The sequence below is a fragment of the Phyllobates terribilis genome, unplaced genomic scaffold, assembly GCF_046119375.1.
Source record: "Phyllobates terribilis strain yellow unplaced genomic scaffold, ASM4611937v1 Scaffold_4__5_contigs__length_816908805, whole genome shotgun sequence".
In the NCBI taxonomy this organism is placed as follows: domain Eukaryota; kingdom Metazoa; phylum Chordata; class Amphibia; order Anura; family Dendrobatidae; genus Phyllobates; species Phyllobates terribilis.
In genome coordinates, this window is record NW_027362764.1 from 143,778,580 (window position 1) to 143,800,290 (window position 21,711).

The 21,711-nt window shown below is 47.3% G+C and overlaps 1 protein-coding gene across 9 annotated transcripts in view; it reads right to left on the reverse strand.

Annotated features, from left to right (window-relative positions):
- The window catches only part of LOC141265127 (ATP-binding cassette sub-family B member 5-like), a 1,418,963-nt gene that overhangs the window by 955,735 nt on the left and 441,517 nt on the right, over positions 1-21,711 (reverse strand). The gene's annotated exons all lie outside the window — the stretch shown is intronic.

The following is a 21,711-nucleotide window of genomic DNA, read 5'->3' on the forward strand; positions in this document are numbered from 1 at the left end:
TATGGGGTAACACAGATGGCTGAGTCTGCCCAGCTGTTTACTCATACTATAGCCTGGGAAACGGAGGTCTGCTCCAGAGCTTCTGTTAATCCAGATGAGGAAATGATCTGATCCGATGCCCAGAATCTTTATAAGTTGGATCCAGGACCAGATGAAGAAGGTTCTGAGCATAATGTAGACCCTTGTTCCCAAACTGTAACTCCTGTTGGTGGAGACAATGATGAAGACGATGATGAGACTCAAATACCTGATTGGAGCGACAACTTGACTTTTCGGTCAGGGCAGGAAGAGGTTGGCTCTGAGGGCGACGGGTGTGATAACACACAGGGTGATGATGACGAGGTTGGAGATCCCACTTACTGTCAACCCACAGTCAGACAGTCGATGAGGTCAGCAGAGGAGGTGGAGGAGGATGTGACTAGCCCTGGGGATGGGGATGACTCGGTACCCGGGCATTTGCCTGGCCTTGGGGATGTCGCGTTGGTCGGCTCCCTGGCCCGTACCCTGGGGTCTCTCTTTAAAAGGGTGGATAATTGTTAAATTTATAAGAGTTCATGACACCACCTGTGGTATCTGGTGACAAGCACCAGCGCTGCAGCAGTCCACTGAGGCCGGTGATAAGGCAGCTCGATGGTATAGCTCCCCACAGGTGGAGCTAGGTCTCAGGGCAGCGTATGCAGGGGGAATGCAGGACAGGCGAGACCCAGCTGGGTCAGAGCAAGAACGGGAACGGACACGGTAGTCACTTCAGTACCTTTTACTGGTGGAAATTCAGGCACATCCCGGAGCACTGTAGGGTGAAGGGTGCATATCAGGATCCTCCCCAATGAGCGGGTGTAGGGCCTCCTGTTTCTTGCCTCTGCGTAGTAAGTTTCTGACCTGCCTGGAGCTAGGCCTAACTTTGTCTCTGTCCTGCGCTGGCTGACCTTGTGGTAGGGCCTTCTCTTGGAGTTCACGCCCCCAGTATGCGGGGCCTAAGCGTCTCCTGGCTCTGTTACATATCAGCACCTTAGCGATCCTGGGACTTGTAGTTCTCCAGGGATTCCGGTTATGCCTTACTGGGTCATAGAGATACCGGTAAGCTCGGATCCTGTGTCCGGTAAATGCTTCGGGGTGAGCTGGTTAAGCTCCTCTGCCCCTTATGTACTAACTCGCCACTCGCCTTCGGCCTACTCGGGCCCTCACTAGGCTATACACACTAACGGCAGCTTGCCGCGCTTCACTGATCTTACGGCACCGGCACACCTTAAGCTCTATCTGGGCTCCCTGAATCTAGCAAGCAGGAGCCTCGTGCTCCACTGCTGAACTATTAACTGCGTTCTCTAGACTAGACTGAGCTCCACTGCAGACTGACCTCTCTTAGGCTTCTCTACTGCAGGAACTCTTCAGAGGAACTGAACTGCCTAGCTCCACCTTCCCTATTTATATCCCTAACGGGCTCCCTCTGCTGGTCTGAGGTGGAAGGTGGAGATGTGTGAATGTTTATGGGGGCCTCTTGTGGAGGATTCCATCAATGCACTCTTGTAGGATCTGTGATACCAAGCGCAGCGGGGCATCACAGATGCTATTGACGACGAGGTTAGGTTGCGCCTTCCTGAACAGAGACGGAGTACTGGAAGCACGTCAACAACTGCATCCTCAACCACAACTCTGCCTCTGACCACAAGTCGTAGTGGCTCTTCAGGTCACATGGGCTCTAAGCCTTGCATAGCCTGGGCATTTATTCAGATCGATAAGGATGACCCAACTCGTGTTATCTGTAATATTTGTCAGCAAAAGCTAAGTAGAGGCCAAAAAATACATAGTTTGAGTACTTCATGCATATACCGTCACATGGATATGAAGCATAAGTTGCAGTGGGAAGCTCACTGTGCTACAATGCGGCCTAGCCGGCTGGGCCAACCACCGTCTGCCCCATCTTGTGCATCCGCAGCCTCTTCATACTCTGTGACTGGGGGGACAACAGTCACACATGTTTTTGGACGCAGACCTGCCATCTCTTTACCCGCAACAGCCAGTGTGATTGGCAGGTCGTCAGTTCATTGGGAAGTGGAAACACCTGCTAGTGTTGAGCGCTCTCCGACATCGAGAGCACCACCTTTGGATCAAGGCAACCTAACATGTCCGCCTGCATCTTCCTCACAGACCGGCAGTTGTCGGGGACACCCTACTCAACACCGTCTAAGCACAACAGCCAGCCCTCGGTCCCTCAGATGTGGAAAAGTAAAAGACCATTTCCTCCTAGCCATGAGAAAGCTAAGAGGTTGAATTTCTACTTCTTTTAGCGGACAATGTGATAAGATCCCAATCGCTACAAATTCCAGATGAGGCACAAAAACAGCAGGTGCTTCAACGGATATCAAGTGCTCCTTTAAGTGGGCTCTCCTCCACATCAACTTCAACATCACAAATACTCCAGTCCTCAAAGGTGTCACCCAAATCGCACTTGCTTCCTCACAGCTCCCAAATCTCCAGCTGCCCGTCTGAGTATGAGGTAGAACAGATGGTTGAGTCTGCAGAGCTGTTTACTCATACTATAGCCTGGGAATCAGAGGTCGACTCCAGCGCTTCTGTGAATCCAGACGAGGAAATGATCTGCACTGATGCCCAGAATCTTTATGAGTCGGATCCAGGACCAGACGCAGAAGGTTCTGACCATAATGTAGACCCTCATTCCCAAACTGTAACTCCTGTTGGTGGAGACAATGAGGAAGACGATGATAAGACTCAAATACCTGATTGGAGCGACAACTTTAGTTTTTTGTCAGGGCAGGAACAGGTTGGCTCTGAGGACGACGGGTGTGATAACGCAAAGGGTGATGATGATGAGGTCGGAGATCCCACTTACTGTCAACCCACAGTCAGCCAAGAGATGAGGTCAGCAGAGGAGGTGGAGGAAGATGCTAGTGACGACGAGGTCAGGTTGCGCCTTCCTGGACAGAGACGTAGTACTGGAAGCACGTCAACAACTGCATCCTCAAACACAACTCTGCCTCTCACCACAAGTCGTGGTGGCTCTTCAGGTCGCATGGGTGCTAAGCCTTGCATAGCCTGGGCATTTTTTCAGATCGATAAAGATGACCCAACTCGTGTTATCTGTAACATTTGTCAGCAAAAGCTAAGTAGAGGCCAAAAAATACATAGTTTGAGTACTTCATGCATGAACCGGCACAAGGACATGAAGCATAAGTTGCAGTGGGAAGCTCAGTGTGCTACAATGCGGCCTAGCCGGCCGGGCCAACCACGGTCTGCCATATCTTGTGCATCCGCGGCCTCTTCATCCTCTGTGACTGGGAGGACAGCAGTCACACCTGTTTTGGGGCGCAGAACTGCCACCTCTTTACCCGCAACAGCCAGCGTGATTGGCAGGTCATCATTTTCTATGGAGGTGGTAACACCAGCTGGTCTTGAGCGCTGTCCGACATCGATAGCACCACCTTTGGATCAAGGCAACCTAACATGTCCGCCTGCATCTTCCTCACAGACCGGCAGTTTGCCGGGGACACCCTTATCAACGCCGTCTAAGCACAATAGCCAGCCCTCGGTCCCTCAGATGTGGACAAGTAAAAGACCATTTCCTCCTAGCCATGAGAAAGCTAAGAGGTTGAATTTCACCATCTGCAAGCTCTTGGCTACAGAAATGCTGCCTTTCCGCCTGGTGGACACAGAGGATTTTCGAGACCTTATGTCCGTCGCAGTGCCCCAGTACCATATGCCCAGTCGGCACTACTTCTCAAAGAAAGGTGTGCCTGCGCTCCACCAGCATGTCGCACACAACATCACCGCTTCTTTGAGAAACTCTGTGTGTGACAGGGTGCATTTCACCACAGACACTTGGACGAGTAGGCATGGACAGGGGCGTTACATGTCGCTGACTGGGCACTGGGTAACTATGGTGACAGCAGGACAAGGGGCTGCTGTCCAAGTCTTGCCGTCCCCACGAGTTGTGCATCAATCCTCTTTATGTCAAAGTTCCTCCACTGCTTCTGCCTCCTCAACCTCCTCTCGGTCTTCCACCTGCACCCAAAGCCTGTCTGGTCATGCCACAAGCTTTCTAACTGCGCAGAAGGGATCCTGCACACCTCCTTACTATGCTGGCAGTAGGGCTCACCGTCATCAGGCGGTTTTTACATTGAAATGTCTGGGAAATGTGAGTCACACAGCTGAGGAGTTGTGGTCAGCTCTGGAGAACCAATTTCATGAATGGTTGTCTCCACTGGACCTGAAACCAGGGAAGGCCGTGTGCGACAATGCTGCAAACCTGGGTGCGGCCCTTCGCCGGGGCAATGTCACACACGTGCCTTGTATGGCTCACGTGTTGAACCTGGTTGTCCAGCAATTTTTAGCCCACTATCCCAGACTAGATGGCCTTCTGCAGAGGGCACGGTCGCTGTGTGCTCACTTCCGCCGTTCGCATCCCGCAGCTCAGCGACTTACATCTCTACAGAAGTCGTTGGGCCTGCCACTTCACCGGATAAAATGCGATGTGCCTACCCGGTGGAATTCAACTCTGCACATGTTGCAGCGACTGTGGCAGCACCGACAAGCCCTGGTGCAATACGTTCTGACGTATAGCCTGGGCCAACGAGATTCAGAGGTGGGGCAAATCACGCTGGAGGAGTGGTCTCAGATCAGGGACCTATGCACCCTTCTGCACAGTTTTGAAATGGCGACGAAGATGTTTAGTGCTGACGATGCCATTATCAGCATGACTATTCCGCTGATTTACATGCTGGAGCACATGTTAAACAGAATTCGGAGTCAGGTGGTGGCACAAGAGGAGGTGGAGGAAGTAGAGGAGGAGGAGTTGTATGCGGAAGGGCTAACATCTGCAAGGTCCAGACGGTCAGAAGCACCAAGGCGGCAGGCATGTGAGGGTGGGGGAGATGATTTTACCAGGGCGCATGGTAGCAGCCAAACTAGTGAGGAAGGTGCAGGAGCCCAGGAAGAAGTGGAGGACGAACTGATGGAAGACTCATCAGATGAGGGAGACCTTGATCACATTTCTGTTGTGCGAGGTTGGGGGGAGAGGACAGAGGAAGGAAGCATTATTGTTTCCTCGCCACCAACACAACAGGGACTTGGTGCTCCTGGATGCGCAACACACATGAGTGCCTTCTTGCTGCACTACCTGCAACATGACCCTCGAATTGTGAGAATTAGAAATAATCCTGACTACTGGGTTGCCACACTGTTAGATCCCCGGTACAAAAGTAAATTTGCAGAAATTATTCCTGCCATAGAAAGGGATGCACGCATGCAGGAGTATCAGCAGAGACTGTTGCAGAATCTTACATGTGCTTTTCCACAAAATACCAGTGGTGCACGTAGTGAATCTCACAGTTCCAACTTGCCAACCGTGGGACCGTCAAGTGTTCAGCACTCAAACCGTAACAGAACCACAGTATCTGCTGGTAACATCAATTTTGCGGAATCATTTCACCACTTTTTTAGCCCATCCTTTGCAAGGCCACAGGAGACAAGAAGTCTGACACATAGTCAACGCCTAGAGACGATGGTACAGGAGTGTCTCCAAGTAAACATTGAAGCCACGACTGTGTCACTGGACCCTTGCTCTTTTTGGGCTTCCAATCTGGATAAATGGCCGGAGCTAGCCACTTACGCCTTGGAGATCTTGTCATGCCCCGCAGCCAGCGTTCTGTCTGAACGTGTGTTCAGCGCTGCTGGTGGTGTGCTGACAGATAAGCGCACGCGGCTCTCCACTGATAATGTAGACAGACTCACGTTCATAAAGATGAACAAATCTTGGATCCGAAACGACTTTTCTACCCCTGTGTCATCCTGGGGACAGTAAAAGCTTGATGATTGGTTAAAATCACCCTACCAACCGTTTTAAGCTTTCAAATTACTAATCATGTTTATCTGTATCTTGACTGGAAAATAATTTGGGCTTTGTAGCAGTGTGCAGCACTGATCCTATTAGGCCATCTATAATAAGCTTCACCAGATTTAAAATTAAAAATAATTTTTAGCTGCATCTAGCCCGAAAAATAATTTTGGGGCTCCGAGATGCGCAAGACACATAAGTGCCTTCTTGCTGCACTACCTGCAGCATGACCCTCATATTGTCAGAATTCGAAGTAATCATGACTACTGGGTTGCCACACTCTTAGATCCCCCAAACTTTTCGATCAACCTTTTCATTTTAATAAAGACCAAAAAAATGGTCATTTTTGAAATTATAAGCATTAGCAGGTTGTTAGAAACTGAAATCAAACAGTTTTCAACTCAAAACTTTATTCTAGGTGATGTTACATTTTCACATAGGACCCCTTGTTCGAAAGGAGCTTCTGAACTCTCTCGTCCATTGAATTTGTCAGGTTTTGGATGGTTTCTGCTTCAATTGTTTTGCATGAGGACAGAATACCCTCCCAGAGCTGTTGCTTAGATGTGAACTGCCTCCCGCCATCATAGACACTCCTTTTAATGATGCTCCAAAGGTTCTGAATGGGGTAGAGGTCAGGGGAGCATGGGGGTCACACCATAAGTTTGTCCCCTTTTATGCCCATATCAGCCAGAGATGCAGATGTTTTATGTGCAGCATGAGATGGTGCATTATCATGCAAAAAAATGATCTTGCTGTGAAATACACGGTTCTTCTTCTTGAACCATGGCAGGAAGTGCTGTTTGAGAAAATCCACATACATTATGGAGTTCATCTTTAGCGCCTTCAGGGATCCTAAAGGGGCCGACAATCTCTCTCCCCATGATTCCAGCCCAAAACATTACTCCACCTCCTCCTTGTTGGCGCTGTAGCCGTGTTTGCGTGGGGTGTCCATCAACCAGCCATCCTCCACTCCATTCATCTGGACCATCGAGCGCTGCACGGCACTCATCCGTGAACAAAACAGTTTTGAAATCAGTCTTCATGTAATGTTTGGCCCACTGGAGCCGTTTCTGCTTGTGTGAAGTGGATAGAGGAGGTCGACAGGATGGCGTTTGCACAGCTGCAAACCTCTGAAGGACCCTGCATCTTGTTGTTCAGGGGACGTTGGAGGCACAAGCAGCTTCAAAAACTTGTCTGCTGCTATGACAAGGCTTTTTTGCCGCTGCTCTTTCAACCTGACGTAATTGCCTGTAGGAAAGAGTCCTCAATTTGCCCTTATCAGCACGCACACGTGTGTACTGTGAATCAGCTACATACTTCTTGATTGCCAAGACACTTCATCCTGATCATCGCACAATGTTGATTGTAGTCATGCCTTGACCTAAACACTCCACAATTTGTTGCTTCTCAGCAGCCGACACATCCTTTTTCTTTCCCATTTTGGCAGAAAATGTAGGCTGCTTAATAATGTGAGACAGCCTTCTTAAGTAGTCTTGCCTTTCATTGGACACACCTGCCAAACTAATTAGCACAGGTGTCTGCAATTGCTTACAGTGATATAAAGAGCCCTGACACACATCACCATCAATGAGTTTAACTGACAAACAAACAAATTCTTCCCTTATCACTCCTAAACACTTTTTGCATAATAATTTGGAACGCGGTGTACATGTGCTTTTCCACAAAACACCAGTGGTTCACGTAGTGAATCTTACAGTTCTAACTTGCCAACCGTGGTCTGTATGGAATTGTTCAATAAAGGTCCCAAAATTAAGATAACATAGATGGGAGAGGTCTCTATGAATAGGAATTCCTAAGTATTTGATACCCTGTGAGGGCCAGGCAAAGGGAAAGTTGGACTGGATGGAATCCTATATCGATTTAGGGAGGGAGACATCGAGGGCCTCAGACTTCGCTGCATTGATTTTAAAATTTTACCATGTAACAAAGTGATCTATTTCAGCCATAACAGCAGGGATGGATATATGTGATTGAGTGATATATACTAGGACATCATCAGCAAATAGAGAGCACTTGTACTCGGTGCCTCCCACCTCAATCCACCTAATATTGGGGTTATGGCGAATTGATGAGAGCAGGTGCTCCGTCACTAGGATGTATAAGAGAGGGGACAGAGGACATCCCTGCCTTGTCCCATTGGTGATTGTGAAAGGTGATGAAAATGTTCTGACGCACCCCCTGGGCCTTGGGACACCCGGAGCCGGACCCTTTTTGGTGGATGCTGGTGGTTGTAGTCTTCGTGGCGGCGATCCGGTTCCGTGGCTCAGGGCGGTCAAACCAGTGGCGGAACTATTTATGTGGTTTTGATGTTTAAATGTCCGACTACGCCACCCGTGGATTGCGGTCAGAGTGAACTGCCGCTACAGGGCAGACCGCTAAGGCTGGTGTTGTGGGTGCAGCAGAGCGTAGCATAACTCCCCACGGGAGGAGTATAGCCTCAGGGCAGTGTATGCGGAGGATGGGGGTGATGGTGCAGGGCAGCAGCAGTAACGACACGGAGTCAGTGATGCAGTTCAGGGCCTTTACTCACAGTTCTTATTATCCAGACCACGTCTGCAGGTAACGGCTGCCCACGTCGTACTGTGCTCACCAGGTGAGGGGCTCAGACAACTCCCAGATAACTTTGGAGCGCTTCACAGGACCCCCTTTGTGTGTCCTTTGTCTGGCCTTTCTTACCAACACTTCTGTCCGGCTGCCTCGGGCCTCCTCTTGGTAAACTTGGCGCCAGTTTCCCTGACCCTATGTGGTGCCTTCCTAGCGGGTGGAGCAAGGGGCTGCGCCACATAAAATGTCAGAGCCTCCGGTTTCTAGCTGAGGGTCGTTTCCTGCCTCCACTAGTTCGGGGACCGGTCTCCCCCTTTGGCCTGACCCCTCCACGCAGGTGGATTCGGGCGTGCGGTGGCGACTCGCCCGTCCGCACCCCTGGGATCCCTTCATTCCTCGTTCCTGGAGCCTTCTCCGCTCCTCTTCCTTCCTTCTCCCTCTTGCAGGCCTGGGCCTCTGTTACTAGGCCCGCCTCCGGAGCAGAGCTCATGCAGAGCCCCTGCTCCCTGCCACTTCTGCTCAGACTTCTCTGCACTGAACTAAGATGGTGCCCACCTTTTATACTCCCTTCTCAATGCACCCAGGAACTGCTTCCTCCCTGCTCCTGCACTGCAGGGTTCCCCTTCCTCAGTGTTCCCTCCCCCCACTCCAGCCAGGGACAGGGACTGTCGTGCCCATCTCAGGGGCATATTGGTCGCCCTGCCCCACGGCAATGTGGTGTAATGCATGCAGGTGTCGGGTCCTGATCCACACTCCATCCTTATCTGAGAGTGAGATATCACACCTCTGGGTGAGGTGCAATACGTCTGTAGCAACCGAGCCCTCGGTGCTACAGTTCCATTTATCTTCAGCCTAGGTGACGTATTGTGATACAGGGCCGTGATTTTGGCTATAAAAGGGTCCCCTAGACCCCTACCCCAAGCTTTTTAAGAGAATCATATATGGCGTGCCAGGAGACTCTATGGAATGCTTTCTCAGCATCCAACGAGAGTATCTAATTACAAATTTTTAACTGCATCTAGCCCAGGAAATACTTTGTGCCTAGTAGTAGTGTCTGCTAGTCAGCGGATTATCCCGGCTGTTAAGCAAGCTACACCACCTGTAGTTTGGACACTTAATTTTTTCAAAGGAAATGCTTCGGGACCACGGGATACTCAGTGAAGAGCATCAGGATGCACCCCAAGGCATAGGGGCTGGGACTGGCACTAGGATGCCTTGCGGTGGACAGCCGAGCTCGATCCTTATAAAAGCTTTTTAACTGCAGCAGCTTTAGTGGACGCTACTGGAGCTGGAATTACGCGGCTGCTGGCATGAGACTTGCCCTCCAATAGATCCTTGTAAATGGATTTAAAGTGTATTCATTCAAATTAGAGGGACAATTTAAATTAAAAAGCTTAGAGCTGCCTCCACCACAGGGGGGCTCTCTCGACCCACCAGCGGACAGGCACCAGTATTGGGAGAGGGGGGCTGGTCGTCAGGGTTCACCGCGGCTCTGGCACAAACCCGGCGACACGGAGGTGGCACGGGCAGGAGCGGACTGGCCGTCTCGGCTTCTCACTTTTTGGATTTTAGAAGGGCATGACATGCCTATATCTGTGTCTCCCCCTCCTTTTACTCCTCCACCTCTTTTCTTTTCGCATGACTATATGTACTTGTCACTTTTCCATGTGTTAGTTGTGTCTTCTGAGCAGTTTGTCAGCTTTTGGACACCTTTGAAGGTGTTTTCTATGTGTTTCTATGTGTTTTTGTTTGCCTGCCATTGGTTTTAACGGTGTTCGAAGGTGTTCGACGAACAGTTCGACGAACAGTTCGGCGAACACACGGGTGTTCGACGAACCGAACCGAACTCGAACACTACGGGGGTGGCTCAACACTAGTCTTCATCACTCAAACAGTAACAGTAACACAGTATCTGCTGGTAACAGCAATTTTGTGGAATCGTTTCACCACTTTTTTAGACCATCCTTTGCAAGGCCACAGGAGACAAGAAGTCTGATACATAGTCAATGCCTAGAGAGGATGGTACAGGAGAATCTCCAAGTGAACATCGAAGCCATGACTGTGTCACTGGACCCTTGCTCATTTTGGTATTCCAATCTTGAAAAATCGCCGGAGCTCGCCACTCACGCCTTGGAGATCTTGTCATGCCATGCAGCCAGCGTTCTCTCTGAACGTGTGTTCAGCGCTGCTGGTGGTGTGCTGACAGATAAGCGCACGCGGCTGTCCACTGAGAATGTAGACAGACTCACGTTCATAAAGATGATCAAATCATGGATTCGCAAGGACATTTCTACTCCTGTGTCATCCTTGGGAGGCTAAAAGCTTGGGGATTTGGTAAAATCACCTCACCAACCGTTTTAAGCAACAGTGGGGCAATTGATGCCACTTAACCCTAGAACGCATGACCATAAAAATCTACACTTTCACATACCTGGGGCCCTTTAGGCCTGTGTGCAAATAACATGGAATAACTCAAACTCAAATGACAAACAACTATATACATGAAGAATACCTAGAGTTTCAAAATTCTAACTAAAGCAATCTTGCAGAAAATAGAAAACAATTAACTGGGCGGGCCTGCAAGGCCACAGGTATGCGTTCTAGGGTTAAGTGGTGTCTGTGCCACAATTTTAGGAGTCCCCTTGCTGTGTCTTACGTGACGTTGGCATCGTCAATTTCAGGTGGGTTGTGTCGCACCCCCCTCTTTTAACTGTAAGAAACTACATACACTATGGCTTGGGGTAACACAGATGGTTGAGTCTGAAGAGCTGTTTACTCAGAGGTCTGCTCCAAATCTTCAGTGTCTGCTAGTCAGCGTAGAATTTTTAACTGCATCTAGCCTAGGCAATACTTTGGGCGTAGTAGCCCAGCTGCGAAGCAAGCTGCACCGCCTGTGTATCTAATAAGAATTTTTAAATTAATCTAGCCTAGGCAGACTGTGGGGACCCCCAACCAAACCCAGATGCTCAGCCCCCCTACCGCCCCCCTTTCATGGACAACCCAATAATGTAACTCTTACAACTGGATGGGTGAGGATCGGTCACAGCTTTATTAACTCTTTATACTCATTCCATTAGAAAGGCATTTTATTTCTAAAATAATTCAGCTTGTTGCAGCATGCCCTGGGTCCCCACTCCGGCAAGTTGGCCAACAAGTGTAACTCTCCAACATGTCCTTTCTATTTCCAGGCCACGGAGGATCCAGCGTACTCGTATGCAGGACTCTGACCCCCACCCATCACTCTTAACGCTTGTTCCACTCCGTCCTGGAGTCCTGACAGGAATATGTCCAGTCCAATATCTATTAAGTGAACACCGTCGGGCCGTATGAGGCCTGCTTTATCTCCTTCCAGTTGTCGGTGTCGTATCACTACACCACCTCTGTCTCTCCTAAATTTTGCCATCCGAATATTTATTACCTGCCTTGTCCATTCGATGGCCGTGATGTCTCGCGCACCTTGCCATACCGCTATCGGCACAATCTCTGACCATACTATAGCTAATTTTGTGAAAAATTCTCTGAAGCGCTCAGTGTCTAGTTTCATTATTGCCATTAGTTATGCGCTCTTGTGATGACCTAGGTTGTTTCCCCCGGCCTGTATAACTAAGATGACCGGACCTCTTGCCTCTCTCCCTACCTTGATTACCTCCATTAGTACCTGTGGCCATAGCAGGCCTCTAATAGCTCTCCAGTTGAAATATGTGTTATGAAACTCTAATTTCCTCCTGCCTGGGCGGACTTTCGCCCTTTTTTGTGCCCAATATATATACGAGTGGCCTATCACTCACACTGTTGGCTTAGCGTCACCTGTAAAAGAAACAAACCACGTTAGGATAACAAGTCCGGTCTTATGTATCTCGCCAAACACGTGGATCGCCATCTCCCTATCCTCTGAACTTCCGTTTCTGACAGTCCTACTCTTGCTGCTTCCGTGGCCGCACCTATGCGGAATGAGTGTGTCCCGTAATCTTTGGGGTGGTTCCCTGCCAATGTTATGCATTTATTAAATATAGCTTGGAACAGGTATCTTGATAATGGCGTTCCATCAATGTGTGATACGAAGAAATTACTTTGTGATCTGATGGTTAGATATGTTTTTACTATTGTTACCCGACTCAGTGTACCGTTTGTGGGTTGTAGAAGTACCCAAGTACCCCTGCCCGCTGGAACCGTTTTTGATTGGTGTATGCGTACACGTATTGCATTATTGGCTATGACTACTTCCTGGTGTAATAAGCGTCCACTGGTGGTAATTTTGGATTGAGGGACTAATTCGCTTATACATAGCGCCCCGAAGAAGGCGATCACAAATGCAGTAGACATTAGTGTTGCTTCAAATTGTGAGTGTCATGTTAATGGTGTTAGGGATAAGATGTGAGAAATCAGTTTTAGTGACACGGGACGGGACGTCTACATTCCTGACTTGGCTGACCCCTTTTCCACCCTTTTATGGATTGTCTGATGATGAATCTTTGTCACATCTCCCCAATTCAGTAGTTGGAAGTGAAATGCTACTCCGGTCAGACACCGCTGCGCTGACGCCCCTGATATGCCCCTCATCATTAGCTGGTGGAGAAATTCTATGGTGACTTGTGATCTGGCTTGTTCACATTGGTCAACCCGTCTGCCTGCTACTAGTCGTGTCCACTCTTCCCATGCCTTACCGTATGCTTGCCACGTTGACGGGGCAACTGACGCTCTGATTAATGGCCTCAACTATTCGCCACTAGATCCCATAGGGAGGGTGGGCAACTGTTGCCCGATGGGTGGGCGTTGTGGAAGAGCTCTGTGAAAATCTGCCAATTGAATTGTTATAAAGCGTTAGCAGCAGCTTTATACCCCTCAGCATAGTGGCTAGCGCGGACCCATACATTGTGTTTTAGGCACAGGAATACTAGCCTGCGTAGTAGGCCTAGCACTGGGAGAGACGATGATGCCATCTTATTAATGCAGTGCGCTAGGCTGGTGTTTTGTGTTATGAAGCGTATATTTTTGTTAGCCAGGCGCGCGCCCCATATTTCTATTGCTACCACTATTGGGAAAAATTATTTTCAGGGCTAGATGCAGCTAAAAATTATTATTAATTTCAAAGCTGGTGGAGCTTGGTATAGATGGCCTAATACAATGAGTCCCACACACTGCTAGAAGCCCAAATATTTTTTCAGAGGTAGATGCAGATAAAAATTATTTTTAATTTGCAACCTGATGGAGGTCAGTATAGATGGACTAATAGAGAAAGTCCCACACACTGCTAGAAGGCCAAATATTTTTTCAGAGCTAGATGCAGATAAAAATTATATTCAATTTGCAACCTGATGGAGGTCAGTATAGATGGACTAATAGAGAAAGTCCCACACACTGCTAGAAGGCCAAATATTTTTTCAGAGCTAGATGCAGATAAAAATTATATTCAATTTGCAACCTGATGGAGGTCAGTATAGATGGACTAATAGAATAAGTCCCACACACAGCTAGAAGCCCAAATATTTTTTCAGAGGTACTGTAGATGCAGATAAAAATTATTTTTAATTTGCAACCTGATGGAGGTCAGTATAGATGGACTAATACAACAAGTCCCACACACAGCTAGAAGCCCAATATTTTTTCAGAGCTAGATGCAGACAAAAAATTATTTTGAATTTGCAACCTGATGGAGGTCAGTATAGATGGACTAATAGAGAAAGTCCCACACACTGCTAGAAGGCCCAATATTTTTTCAGAGGTAGATGCAGAAAAAAATATATTCAGTTTGCAACCTGATGGAGGTCAGTATAGATGGACTAATACAACAAGTCCCACACACAGCTAGAAGCCCAATATTTTTTCAGAGGTAGATGCAGAAAAAAATATATTCAGTTTGCAACCTGATGGAGGTCTGTATAGATGGATTAATAGAACAAGTCCCACACACACAGCTAGAAGCCCAATATTTTTTCAGAGGTAGATGCAGAAAAAAATATATTCAGTTTGCAACCTGATGGAGGTCTGTATAGATGGATTAATAGAACAAGTCCCACACACAGCTAGAAGCCCAATATTTTTTCAGAGGTAGATGCAGAAAAAAATATATTCAGTTTGCAACCTGATGGAGGTCTGTATAGATGGATTAATAGAACAAGTCCCACACACAGCTAGAAGCCCAATATTTTTTCAGAGGTAGATGCAGAAAAAAATATATTCAGTTTGCAACCTGATGGAGGTCTGTATAGATGGATTAATAGAACAAGTCCCACACACAGCTAGAAGCCCAATATTTTTTCAGAGGTAGATGCAGAAAAAAATATATTCAGTTTGCAACCTGATGGAGGTCAGTATAGATGGACTAATACAAGTCCCACACACAGCTAGAAGCCCAATATTTTTTCAGAGCTAGATGCAGACAAAAAATTATTTTGAATTTGCAACCTGATGGAGGTCAGTATAGATGGACTAATAGAGAAAGTCCCACACACTGCTAGAAGGCCCAATATTTTTTCAGAGGTAGATGCAGAAAAAAATATATTCAGTTTGCAACCTGATGGAGGTCAGTATAGATGGACTAATACAACAAGTCCCACACACAGCTAGAAGCCCAATATTTTTTCAGAGGTAGATGCAGAAAAAAATATATTCAGTTTGCAACCTGATGGAGGTCTGTATAGATGGATTAATAGAACAAGTCCCACACACAGCTAGAAGCCCAATATTTTTTCAGAGGTAGATGCAGAAAAAAATATATTCAGTTTGCAACCTGATGGAGGTCTGTATAGATGGATTAATAGAACAAGTCCCACACACAGCTAGAAGCCCAATATTTTTTCAGAGGTAGATGCAGAAAAAAATATATTCAGTTTGCAACCTGATGGAGGTCTGTATAGATGGATTAATAGAACAAGTCCCACACACAGCTAGAAGCCCAATATTTTTTCAGAGGTAGATGCAGAAAAAAATATATTCAGTTTGCAACCTGATGGAGGTCTGTATAGATGGATTAATAGAACAAGTCCCACACACAGCTAGAAGCCCAATATTTTTTCAGAGGTAGATGCAGAAAAAAATATATTCAGTTTGCAACCTGATGGAGGTCAGTATAGATGGACTAATACAAGTCCCACACACAGCTAGAAGCCCAATATTTTTTCAGAGCTAGATGCAGACAAAAAATTATTTTGAATTTGCAACCTGATGGAGGTCAGTATAGATGGACTAATAGAGAAAGTCCCACACACTGCTAGAAGGCCACATATTTTTTCAGAGGTAGATGCAGAAAAAAATATATTCAGTTTGCAAGCTGATGGAGGTCTGTATAGATAGATTAATAGAACAAGTCCCACACACAGCTAGAAGCCCAATATTTTTTCAGAGGTAGATGCAGAAAAAAATATATTCAGTTTGCAACCTGATGGAGGTCAGTATAGATGGACTAATACAACAAGTCCCACACACAGCTAGAAGCCCAATATTTTTTCAGAGGTAGATGCAGAAAAAAATATATTCAGTTTGCAACCTGATGGAGGTCTGTATAGATGGATTAATAGAACAAGTCCCACACACAGCTAGAAGCCCAAATATTTTTTCAGAGGTAGATGCAGATAAAAATTATTTTTAATTTGCAACCTGATGGAGGTCAGTATAGATGGACTAATAGAGAAAGTCCCACACACTGCTAGAAGGCCAAATATTTTTTCAGAGCTAGATGCAGATAAAAATTATATTCAATTTGCAACCTGATGGAGGTCAGTATAGATGGACTAATAGAACAAGTCCCACACACAGCTAGAAGCCCAAATATTTTTTCAGAGGTACTGTAGATGCAGATAAAAATTATTTTTAATTTGCAACCTGATGGAGGTCAGTATAGATGGACTAATACAACAAGTCCCACACACAGCTAGAAGCCCAATATTTTTTCAGAGGTAGATGCAGAAAAAAATATATTCAGTTTGCAACCTGATGGAGGTCTGTATAGATGGATTAATAGAAGAAGTCCCACACACAGCTAGAAGCCCAATATTTTTCCAGAGGTAGATGCAGAAAAAAATATATTCAGTTTGCAACCTGATGGAGGTCAGTATAGATGGACTTATACAACAAGTCCCACACACAGCTAGAAGCCCAATATTTTTTCAGAGCTAGATGCAGAAAAAAATTATATTCAATTTGCAACCTGATGGAGGTCAGTATAGATGGACTAATAGAATGATGCTATGCCCAAAAGATTTTACTTCACTAGGTGCAGTAAAAAAATTGGTATTCTATACACAGGTGGTATATCTTGCAACACAGATAGACTACTCCACTGACTAACACACTCTGCAATAGGCCAAAAAGGATTAGCTTTGCTAGATTCAGCCAAATGCTGTGAAAAAAACTTGCACAGCACTGGCACAGACCTGCCTGGCAAAAACTGATAGGAACTGATGTAACCTAGTCCTGAAAAGGACTCCAATTACAATTAGTCTTTACTCCCACAACCTATCTATTTAAGAGCACAGACCTGCCTGATAAAAGTCATAGGAAATGCTGTAACCTAGTCCTTAAAAGGACTGCAATCACAACTATTACCGACTCCCAAGCTATCTGTAGATTTGTGCGAAAATTGGCTTGAAATTAACAAGGTATAGCGCACACAGCAACAGCGGTGCCGTCTAACACGCAGCTGCAGCAGTGAGAAAATGGTGGCGACGGGGAAAATGGCTTGGTCTTATAGGGCAAGGACATGTGACATACACTGCCAATGACACATGCCCTTGCTTGTGTGAAAAAAAGCACTTCGCTCCGTGTGTGCGCTGCTGATAGGCTGACAGATTGCACCTCCCCACTGTAAATGCGGGAAAGAGAAAAAAAAAATGGAGATCTTCATTGTTCCTGCAGAGATCCACCACCTGCCCCTCCCTCCACCCCGCTGTACACTCAAACTGCGTATTAACATTAATTTTCATCATTACTGAGAAAAAATCCAGTTATGATTTTGGTGCACGAACAGTTATCGAACATAACCTCGAACAGCCGAATTTTTCTCAAATCGTTCGTGTTCGCCGAACGGCTCGAACACCGCCCAAAACAGCTCGAATTTGAGATTGGCGAACAGTTCGAGTAGAACAACGCTCATCTCTAGTTATCAATGTTTATGAACGTTATACCAATTTGACAATGCCAATTTGTATATAAAGTTATTCACCTTTCACCACAGTCTCAGAATTGGTCAGATTGATCAATTAAGATGAATGTCGAGCAACTATCCAGCAACTATTAGAAGTAACACAGTCACAGAAGGCAGGGAGTGTTAAGCAGAGCCCCAGGGGGATTGTGGGGAAGTTGTTTACTGTTTGGCTGGAGCCGAAGGTTAAGAGGGAAGCTAAACACAGGTCAGATAGACTCCCTGAGCTAACAGTGTGGATTATTAGTGGGTAGAAAGATAAGGACTGGAAGGAATCGTGTCATAGGGATCTTCTCCCTCATCAAACCCTCCTCTCCTCCATCTCCATGTAGGATAAAGAATTCTGTGTACTATTGAGTCCTTGTGAGGGAAAAGTCTGTGGTTGTGTATGCATAGAAGTATGCTGCTAAGAGATCTAATCTGTGCTGAATTATGCCACTGAAGAGACTGACATTAATGTGCCTGCTTTATTAGACTGTACTGTACTGAAGATTGTTGCTGTAATATCCCTGAATTGCACTGGCCATGGTTCAGATTAAATTCCACTGTTAAACTGTTGAAAAAGACTCTTGTCAGATGTGTCTGGTCAGCAATTGAATCTATCGTGAGCCTGAGAGAAGCTGCAGCCTATGGTCACCCTGAGTAACACTTCCCCCAGGATTCCAACAAATTCATAAAACCCGTCTCGCCCTATCTGAACCTAGCTGCATGCATGTAACACACAATGTAATAGGAGCTGCAGCTTAGAATAAAACATTGGAGATATTAGCAATCAAAGTACTTGGCACGTAAACTTTACTTTTGTAAGTTCATTTGGGCATAATGAGAGAGAATTCACTGGGGATGGATACTTTCTCTTTCTGACGTTGACCAATCATAAGCAGGCAGCAACACACTTGGGAAAAAAGAACATGCACCCACAATAGCATTGACAAACAGTCTGAACTCCTCACTGCATGACATGTGCTGGAGAACTGCACAGCCAGTGTGATTGTGATTAACAGACATCTTTCAACTCTCAACTCTGGCAGTCGATTTACAAACACTTCTATTAGCTCTCATCTCATAGTGCTGCAAACACCCCGCACACACTTTTGCTTGGAACAGACTCTGTATAGGACATGATGACACAGTCTGCTCTTCAAAATGATTTCATTCTCCAGAGCACAGCAGACCTGAGTGTTACTAACAGCTTTTATCTCCAGAAAGTCAGTGTGGGGGAAGGTGCAGTACAACAGAGTTGGCAGCACTACACTTGCTTTTGGTAATGTTAATGTATATTTGGTCTTGACAATAAAACTCATTTGTGTTTGTAATGATAATCAAGGTCTGCTGTACTGCCCCTCCCCCTAAACTGAAAGCTGTCAGTAAATCACACTCAGCTCTGCTGTGCTCCAGCACGCCAGCATTCTGCAGTAAGGATAGCTGTTTGTCATTGCTATTGTTGGGGCATGCTCAGCTTTCCCCAGTGTATTTCTACCTGCTTATAATTAGATAGCGTCAGAAAGAGGAAGAGGTACATACCCCCAGTGAAACCTCTCTAGTAATGCCCCATTGGAAGTTAAAAAAAACTGCTTAGGTTCCAAATACTTTGATAGCTAATACCTCTGCATCAGAGAGGTGAAATAAAAAAAAAATCTGTTTTATTCCTTTCTGCATCCACTATAACATTGTGTTTCCAGTTAAACATCAAAAAATTGGTGAAAGATCTTCTTTAAGATTCTTACCTCCATTTCTTTTGGTCTATCTCTAATCTTTCTTAAATCCTTTTGTACTGTAACTGACGCGCCCCCAGGGCCGTGGTGTATTCGGAAGCCGGGAAGTATCACGGTGGCTGGCCCAGTACGTGACCCAGGGCGTTCAATCAAAAGGGGGATATTTATAGGGGATTTGTAAAGTTTGTGACGCCACCTGTGGATTGCGGCTGAAGGGTGCTGCCGCTGCGGAGCGGTCCTCTTGAGCTGGTGTTACGGCAGCAGAGATGGTGTGGCTCTCCACAGGTAGAGCTCGCTACAGGGCAGTGTAGGGAGTATAGGTTGCGCTGGGCGTTGTAGTGCCGGGAGGGAGACATGGCACAGATGAAAGAAGGGACGGAGGCAGTGCGGTGCAGTCATCCGAGTTTTTACTCACAGTTCTTATGACAGTTCCACTGGTGCACTGTACAGGTGTCAGCCTCCCACGTCACGCTGCGTTCACCAGGCAGGGGTTCAGCACTTCCTCAGGCAGATTAGGAGTACCTGACAGAACCCCACTTTCTTGTGTTCCTAGCTAGACTGTCTTCACGCTGGGTCTTTCTCCCTCCTGCCCTGCGCTTCCCACTCTCAATCCCGCTCGGGTGCTTTGAAGTCCCTCCTGTCTTGTTGGAGTTCCCGGACCTGCTTGACCCTCACGGGGATTAGAATGAGGCTTCGGCAACTGACTATATAAGCCAGAAGCCTCCGGTTTTCCCAGCCGAGACTTAGAATAACACGGCTGGACCAGGGGCCGGTCCCCTTCTTGCGGCCTACGATCCCTCTGTCTTCTGGCAGATTCGGGGCGTACGGGTGCCTTCCTGCACTCGCCGTACCCCCTGGGATCCCGTCCTTAGAACGGAGCCTACTCCTCTGCTCCCCACCTGGGCCTCTAGGACTGGGCCCTACTTGTGGAGGAGAGCTCCTAAAGAGACTCTGCTCCCTGACTGACTTCTCCACTGACTGTCCTGCTGTTTTGTCCTGCCACCCTAAGATGGCCTCCCTTTTTATATCTCACTCTATAGTGCTCCCCTTAACTGCTTCCTCCACCCACACCCACTACTGGTTCCACCTACCTCTGGGTTCCCCCCACTGCAGCCAGGGACAGGGCTCAGCAGCTGCGCACATGCATGTTGCCCTTCCAGCCGGCCTGGAGCAGTGTAGTGTTGGATGCAGGTGTTGGGTTTCCGGGCAGCACTCCCTTCTTACCTGAGAGAAGGAGATACCACACCTCTAGTTGAGGTGCAGTACCCCTGTGGCGACTGAACCCTCAGGGGCGCCACATAACCTCCTTTCTGAATACATTTCCAAACTGCTGTCACTGTGAGATAAGAGAGTTATACAAAGTATTTCCTATTACAAAAATTGTGGTCCCAAAGTCACCTATTTAAGTAGAGCTGTGAAAGTGATCATGTGTGACCATCACTATCTATGGGAGTCATGCGCAATTCCAATCCATTTACACAGATGGCTTTGGACTGCCTGTCCTGAGGATTGCTGGGGGTCTCAGCAGCTGAATCCCTACTGATCTTATGTGGCGCCCCTGAGGGTTCAGTCACCACAGAGACACTGCACCTCACCTCGAGGTGTGGTGTCTCCCTTCTCTCTAGTAAGGAGGGAGTGCCGCACGGAACCCCAACCACCTACATCCAACACAACAATGCTCCAGGCCAGAAGGAGGGGCAAGACGCAATGTAGTTTTCTGCTGAGCCCTGGCCCAGGCTGGAGTAGGGGGGGGGGACCTAAAGGTAGGGGGAACCAATAGTGGGTGTGGGTGGAGGAAACAGTTACATGGAGCACATATACAGTAAGTATATATAGGAAGCCATATTAGGTCTAGGGAGTTGAGTTCAGTTCAGCACACAATGCAGTTCTAGTGAGGGCTGTTCAAACGAACAGTCCGGGAGCAGAGGCTCAGTCAGAGCTCTGCTCTACAAGTTAGGGCCCAGGATAGAGGCCCCGGAGGGGAGCAGGGAGCAGGCTCCATTCTACTTAAGGGATCCCAGGGGGTACGGCTCGTGCAGGATGGCACCCGTACACCCCGCTCCTGCCAGGTGATCAGGAGGGATCGATTGCTACACTCAAAACCCCAGGGGGTCAGGTTGGTCCCGGATCCGACATACTGGAAGGACTTCAGCATACTCGAGCGGGAATGAGAGTGAGCAGCGTAGGACAACGGTGAGAGGGACCGAGTGTGAAAAAGGTCAAGATAGGTACAGATGAAAGTGGGGTTCCGCCAGGTATTCCTAAATTAGCCGAGAAAGGACTGAACCCCTGCCCGGTGAATGCAGCGCGACGAGGGAGGCCTTCACCTGCAAAGTGCATTTGTGATTTGCCTAAGAACTGTAAGTAAAACCTTGGACGACTGAATCGAACAGCCTCTGTCTGTTTCTTCACCGGCATCACTGATCCTCACTGCACCACAACGC